The sequence below is a fragment of the Callorhinus ursinus genome, unplaced genomic scaffold, assembly GCF_003265705.2.
Source record: "Callorhinus ursinus isolate GAN/ISIS: 27379988/994484 unplaced genomic scaffold, GSC_fseal_2.0 scaffold17, whole genome shotgun sequence".
Classification (NCBI taxonomy): domain Eukaryota; kingdom Metazoa; phylum Chordata; class Mammalia; order Carnivora; family Otariidae; genus Callorhinus; species Callorhinus ursinus.
Window position 1 is genome coordinate 37,546,684 of NW_027397079.1, and position 8,253 is coordinate 37,554,936.

The window sequence follows — 8,253 nt, forward strand, 5'->3', positions numbered from 1 at the left end:
TTTGTTAGAATTCTTTCAGAGAGAAAGAGAGAGAGAGAGAAATCATGTGGGTTACCAGGAAGACAACTCTGAAAGATTCAGTGTTTTTGTTTTGTTTTGTAAATAGCTAGTATTAGGAAAATGAGGAAAACACATGCTATTCACTGTATATTTCCTAGTGTTTATTACTCATCCAAGATGAACTGATAATACTCCAGTGATATGAAAATTGTGCCCAAGGCCATTGAAAATGACTTTGAATTAAGCTTTGAAAATATTCCTAGCAACATGTTTAATTAACTAGGATACTTGGTTTATATTAAATCCACATCAACTAATATTAAAAACATATATATTGAGGCTTAACAGCTTCAGGAGGGCTCAGGATCTGATTGTGGTGTTATTCATTTTCAGTGGTACAGGTTCATTGAATCTTTCCAAATTGAGCATTAGGGACTGGAACATTATCACTGATTTGGAAAGCAAAGTGGGAAAATTAAATTCTTGTGTAACAATGTTTATATTTCTAAACAATGTTTAGAATCAGCTTTAAAAAGAGGTTGGGGAACCTTGCTTCATTGATTGCAGTATTCTTCTTTCTACCTCAAAATGTCTAGGTCCCACTTCCTTAAGCAAATACAGGACAGACATAGTGATAAAATTGTGATGTGGACCTTCCCTATTTATAGGAGAAACCTTGCCGCTCTGGCAAAGTTTAGTTCAATGTTCATGATCTTCACTAAGGCTACCCTTTGTTGGATCTGAGCTTGGAGGAAACGAAATAGACCAGAATCTGGAAGCAGGTTATCCCTGTCTAACCGAGATGAGGTAGGCATTGGACAGTGGGGTTGGGAAGGATACCGGGATGGGGAAGATGGTGGTAGATGCAGGAAAGTGGCAAAAAAAGGTTCATTTGATATTTTACCCAGCAAATATGATAAATCTCAGTATAGGTCATCTGATCCATAAAATTCAGTTTAATGGTATAAGCCCTCTTAAAACAGAATTCTTTAATATTTTGCTTAATATTATAACTTTGTCTTACTCATCACATTCTATGTTGTCATCAAATGCTCATTAATAGTTTCTTGTGTGTTAATTTTGTTGTCTCCAGAATATTAGAGTCCAAAAGACTGAATTAGAGAAGGGAGCAGAAACTGCCCGGAAGGAAATCTTAACCCCAGATTTCTGTCTGGGCCCCGTGCTCAAGAATCTGTTGACTCTGCACTTTGAGAAGATCCTTGGACCTGCCACAGTCACCAACATGGGGATCCATAGTGAGTGCTGGGATCTTAGTGCCCTTGCTGGTCACTAAGGCCCTGATTCTTGGCCTGTGCCCACCGATCCTGAGAATGTCTGAATACTGTGATCTGGCAAAGACCTGCAGCACCCTGGTCCCATTCTCCCACTGGATGCCTTCCAGGGCATTTTCTTAGACCTGGACCATTCTTAAGGCTCTGACAAGCTACAATTATTTTTTCAAAAAGGTAACAGTGCTTGTGAGGCCTTCCTCTTAATTACAAGAGACAAAGCATTTTTGTGTCAGTAAATTCCTATGAACAGCAAGATCTACCTGCAATTTTTATTTCTGAGTAATATTGTCACTTGTCTACTCATAAATCCGTGTTTTGACTCAGCAGACTCTGGAAGGGATCAAAACAACTTTGTGTAGGTTTGGCTGCTTCACCAAAATATCCAGTATCTCTGTGCTTGCCTACCAGTCAGAAGGGAAGAGCAGAATGGACTTATATGTCCTTTTCCCCTCCTTTTTAAAAGTAGAGTTAGCCAATACTTTGGAGTCAGTGCAACTGGAGCACGATGGCATAAAGCAGAGAAGGGTAAAGCAATTGAAAAAATGGAGGGATCCTAAGGAAATTTAACAAGAAAGATTCCCATTGTCATTCTCACATCTTAAGAAACAAATGTCCCCAGTACGGGATTCTGAGAGGTTCCTGTCCACTTTAAGATCTTGTTTTGGCTGAAACTTGCCTTTCTTGCTTATTTCTTTAACTTGATGCTTTTTTTAAACATTTGGATAAAAATCAGAATAGCCACCTTATTAGGTGGACTCACATTTGTACCTTTCAGCTCTGGTTTCATGATGAGAATCTTAGGCAAGTGTGATGCTCTCAGTCTTTGTTCCTGAAACTTGTGCTTTCCCTGGTTTTAGGGCTGAGCAGTGGACCACTAGGCACACCCGGTGAAAAGTGCAGAAGAGGATGTCACCGAGGATAGGACAGAATCATGGACAGGGACAGCCTATGGGCATAGCTTCAGGAGCACCTAGCAGGTGTCTTGCTTTCTTTGCCCATCTTTTGTTAATGCTCCAAAAAATATTACATCTGCACATCACCTTCAGAAGCCCAAAATTCTGATGAAATAGGAAGCTCTGGGCAGCAGGTCCTGTTTGTATCTTGATAGGATTTCATACCTCACAGATAGTCATTTTAACATTGGCTGCAAGCAATTATCCTGTCTCCCTGTCTCATGGGTTGTTATAGAAGCAGAGCTCCCAGTTCTGCCCTCTCTCACTAGAAGGAGATGCAGGACTTCACCAAGAAAGTTGATGTGTATGTGACAGGCACAAATATCTTTTTCCTTCCTTTTTCTTTTTCTTAATCAATTTTAACCCCAGGCATGAACATTGAGATCACACCGAAGCACACCAGCACAAGTGCACACAAACACAGAGATAGAAAGCTACCCTCAAAAGAAATGCAGAATTATGTGTGTACCCATTTAACACCAACTCATTAAAACTCGGAAAAGTCAATTAAAGGTTAAATCACTTTTATAAAGTAAAAGAATTTGAGCTTGAGTTTGGCAGACATTGGAGTGATGCAGCCACAAGGAATGCCAATGACCACTGGAATCCTGGAGAGGAAGGAACATCCCCTCTAATTTTTAGAAGAACAGCCCTATCAACACAAGTATGGCCGTTGATTTCAGACTTCTGGTCAGAAAAACTGTGAGAGAATATTTTTCTATTGTGGTCCCAAAATCTGTGAGAATTTGTTATGGTATCCTTAGAAAACAAAACACAGTCTGAAGAACACTTTGGGGTGTCAGGCCATTCATGTTCTACCAATATCCTCCATCCCAAACTAGAAAGTAATTTTCATCTAGCTTCCTTTTTAGGAAGTTGAGACGAAGTCATTCTTTAAGAGAGTCCAATAAGCATTATGATACCAGTGGGAGGTTCTTTCCATCCCCTGATAAAGGCAGCGTCAGCAGTGACCTGGGCACTGGTTCCATGTCAGTTACTCAAAGAGAACCACCAGGCCAACAATGGCAGGTCAGAGAGTGACAAAACCAACATCAGATGTTTCAGTGGCAATGTTGGTGGAGTAAGGATGGTAAATTGAAGGGCAAAGAACACTAGCTGTGGCAGTGCCTACCCCTGGTCAGTGGAGGGAGACACTGATGGTCCACTCCAGCCATTCTGTGGCTGGACTCTCATGTCCTTGCATGTACTTCATGAAGACTCTTCCTCAGGCTTGTATGGACTAGGGAATTAGGAGAAATAGGGATTTCACTTTGCATTTACAAAGCCCTTTACTTTACATTACTTTATTTGAAACTAACTACTGAAGAAAGATGATAGAAAAGTTTTTTTTTATATTTTTATTTTTTTGTCTTTTGGAGTTGATTTTTTGCCTCAAACTTGTCTCAAATTTATTTTTTCAAGCCCATTCTTGAAGATTTAGTTTTCAATAGGAACAAAGTAACCAAATAGCTGGAGATAGTCAGATCAATCTACCATTTTGTTGTTGCTGTTGTTCTGGGTCAATTAAATATTTGATACTAAAATTGAAATATCCTAATTAAGAAAATTTTTGACATTCCACAAGAAATTCTAAATACTCTACTCGTTAAAGATGATACTGACTTTCACAGTCAATGAGATAGGATGTAATGTTGTTGACCCAATCAGAAAACTTTTCACTGTGAATTTGATTGCACAATTTTGCTGGTCAGTCTAGAGGAGAAAAACACATTTGGAAGGAAAGAATAAAAAGCAGAAATCAATTGTGATTCATTTACAACTCTTGGAAGAGTATATATGATCAAACTTGTTCTAAATTATTGTGCTCATTTTTAACCTCTGAACAGAGGATGAAGCGAAAAAAGGCAGGAAACTAACATTTTTCTATGTTCTAGAATCTCAGTGGTTAGTAGACTTATTCTTCATGTAGTCATTTCATTTAATCCTCACCACAATCTACTTGGTTGCATTACTTATTCCTTGCTTTAGAGATGACATATGTATACATACATACATATATATGTATATATATGTATGTATGTATATATATAAAGAGGTTAAATGTGTTACCCAAAGTCACCCAGTTTATAAATGACATTTTGAAACAAGCTACCATCATATATAGCTTCCGTTCATCTTGGATGCAGTGTGGGAATCCTAGGAAATACCATGGCAAAAACTGAGTTTCTTCTGAGGAGTCCCATTTAAGGTTTCTATATAGGAAACATTTGTTCACAGATAGGGTGACCAGTCATTATTATCGAGCAAACATCAGCAGCATCTAAATCTTGAGTGATGTCTATGAGGAGCGAGAATGTGCCAGCTTCATTAACCCCATTCGTAACAGCGTTCTTCATTAACTTGTCAATAAAGTCAATAATGGGGATCCCTGTTGTTTTAGAAATGAAACCTATTGGGTTACTCCTTCCTCCAGGACATTTTGGCCATTTATGTTCCTGGAAGTTTGACTCTGAATTCTGAGACTTCCCTCTTGCCATTTGTACTTTAAAAAGCCTCTTTTCAGGGCTTCTGGGTGGCACAGTTAAGCGTCTGACTCTTGGTTTCAGCTCAGGTCACCATCTCAGGGCTGTGAGACTAAGCCCTGCATCAGGCCTTCCTGGGCCCTGCCTTCTTAAGTGTGGAATCTGCTTAGGACTATCTCTTCCTCTCCCTCTGCCCCTCCCCCCTTCTCTCTCTCTCAAATAAGTAAATAAGTCTTAAAAAATAATAAAATAAAAAGGCTCTTTTCCTAGTGCTTGCTCAGTTTACTAAGCTTTTCTCATGTATTAACTCATTCAAACTTTGTGACAATCCTATGGCACATAGGAATACACTTTTCAGATCAGTAAACTGAGATTCACAGAATGTTAGTAATTTGCACAGAATCACACAAGTAATGAAGAGTAGAGACAGGACTTGAACTCATGCCTTTTGACCTTCATGATGGTCCCCCTCCCTGTACCTATCTATCAAATGCCTTGGGCCCCCAAATATTATAGATATTGGAATACAGGCGCAGTGTTCTCTGGAGTACCACACATGCTTTCTAAGAAGAATATTAGTGAGGCACACATCTTATGGTGCCAAGTTTAGTGCTTGCTAGACCTTGCCGCTGATTCATTGCCTCACCATACTTGAGACTTCCTTTACTCATAGCCAAATTAAATAAAACTAGCCGATCCCAAGTTTTGCAACAGAATCCCATATTGGCTGTGAAATAGAGAAGGTCAGATCTTTTTTCTTTTGACTTCTCATCAGTTGGTGTCCAGTTCCCTGGAGATGTAGAACATGTCTCATACCCCTCAGATCTGCATATCTGTACACCTTCATACTTCCAGACTTACAACACATTTGCTCCTTTCTAAGTCTATATATTAAGCTTATTGTATCAGGAGGAATGAGAATCCCTGGAGAATAAGCTAAGGACTTAGTATTCCACCTCTGCATTGAAAAGTAGCTTCCCCATTAAACAGCAAATCCTTCATGTCAGAGGTTGAATAGCACAGCACTTAAAAAAAGACTTCCAGCTGGTTACATTTAAGGGGCTGGAAAAAAGGCCATTCCCAGAATAGCCACTGGCTCGAGGCTGTGATGTATTTTTGTTTGATACTGAATTGGAAACATCGCACTTGTTCTTTCTCCCCCATGTAATTTGGTCCTGTGGACACGGCACATACACGTGGAAGCCTGTATGGCCCTAGTGTCCTGCCATCAGAACCCCACCAAACTCGAGTGCTCTCCCTACCGCTGCCGGGCTGAGAAGTCCTCCTGATCACACCCCTCTGTCTGAGAATAAATATGCAAGACCAAAGGCTGATTTCCTATGTTATTTGGCTATCACAAATTCTTCCCTGAGAAAGGGCTGCAAGAATGGGAAAGAAGGGGCACCTGGGTGGCTCAGTCGGTTAAGCGTCTGCCTTCAGCTCAGGTCATGATCCCAGGGTCCTGGGATGGAGCCCTACATGGGGCTCCCTGCTTGGCAGGGAGTCTCCTTCTCTCTCTCCCTCTGCCCCTCCCCCCACTTCTTGTGCTCTCTTTCTCTCTTTCTTCTCTCTCTCAAATGAATAAATAAAATCTTTAATGGAAAAAAAAAAAAGAAGAGTGGGAAAGGGCAGTCCCTTTAGGGCAGGGGATGCGGGTTTGACCGTCTCCTCAATACCTCTTTGGGATTTGTTGCCTCCGACCACCACAGCTGCACCCTCCCTTGTCTCACTCACAGGGCCCTACCACCCTCCTACTACAGCCCTTCTATTCTTTGTCCTGCTTCCCTGTTAGTAGACTTTCTCAACGTTCAGGCTTTTCATCTATGGTCATTTTTAAATATCTTTTCTCAAAAAATTATTGAAGAAGAAATAGTGTTCTGTCCTCTCCCAAATATAGCTGCTTTCTCTTTTTAAAAATAGTGTCTTATTTTTAAAAAAGACAATAAGAATTGGGATGTTTCCGGACACAAAGTTTTGCTATTAATGCTACTTGCTGACTCATTTGTCCATGTGTATCTGACCCTTACTTTAGTAAGTAGCTGTAATTAGGTGTTTATCTATGGAAATGACTCCAAAATCTGGATGTCTAACTGACCCTTTGTGTCAGCTTCAATATCTTACATTGAACTACATCCTTACCATTTTGAATTGTGAATCACACTTTTATCATCAACCATTACTAAGGAAACAGCCATAGTCACTTATCTTACAAGAGTTAAAAGAAACCAGGCAGTGAGCTGGTTCTGAGGCCAGAACCTGGTGACAATTGGTTGGGTGAATCATACTCAAGAAAGAAGGGCTAATCCTATCTGGAGGAGAAGGACCAAGGTCACAAACTCAAACCCATTCCAAGTTGACATCCATAGTTAAGGGGTCTGGTTCAGGTGGGAACAGAGTGCTGTATGGCAGTGGTTCTCAGGATCAGGGAGACAGTGGAATGTTAAATCAAGATGGTAAGTCTAGGTGAAGCAGAATAAGGCAGAAATAAGATATAACCCTGGGAAAAAGGCAGCAGAAACTTGGCAAAGGGTCATTGAGGTGAACTTAGTCTCAGACATGAGTTCTAGACCCAATGTAGACCCGAAATAGGAGGATCAGATTCTGACTGTAGGTGAGCTGGCCACACAGAGTGGCTGTGAGATGTGGAAGCTGTAGGTAGAGGCCATGAGACTAGCAGACTATGGCAAAGCCTGCCCCCAGGAGAGAAAGGGCTCCTGGGGTGCTTTAAGTCTGGGTTCTCAGTGGTGCAGGAACAAGGCAGGACTGAGTCTACAAGAGGCAGGACTTTGTGTCTTTGGCCAAACAGGGCAAGGGCAGGGCACAGATGAGCACTGACCAGTGGGAACACCACCTGCTTGAACCAAAACTCCCAAATGGGCTTCCTGTGGTGATAAATCCCTACCGTCATTTCCTCAGATATCTGAAAGCTCAGTTAGGTTTGAGTCTTCACCCCTTGCTTCTTCATATCTAAGATGCCATTAAGTCCTAATAATTGTGCCTCCATTTTGTTATTAGTACCTTTTCTTTCTCCCCCAAGGCTTTTGCAACCATGCTAGTAAAGCTCTTGTTGTTTCAATTAACATATCATCCGCTTAGCAGTTTTTCTCTCTCCAGCCTCTCTCCCATCAACCTATCCTGTATGGTACCAGATTTATTTTCTTAAAACCTAAAAATCTTTATTTTTTAATCATGCCATCCCCCTTTCCAACAGTCCCCAAGGACTTGTGCCAATCCCCTTTCCAACCATCCCCAAGGACTTGGCATTATCTACAAAATAAAGTCCAAATCCTTTCATTCAGCTTTCTAGCAATTCCATGACCTGGTCCTCACCCACTTTTCTCCTTTGTTCTCTCATTCAGTCTTAACAAAACTCTCTCAAATCAGATTAGTCTGCCCACTATAAATAATTCCTACTAATTTTCATCTTACAACTTCTGCCCATGTGGTGCACATCCTTCAGACAATATTACCAGCCTGGACTCTTCGTCACTGCTGCTCCCACAAGCCTGACCTCACTTATTTAAA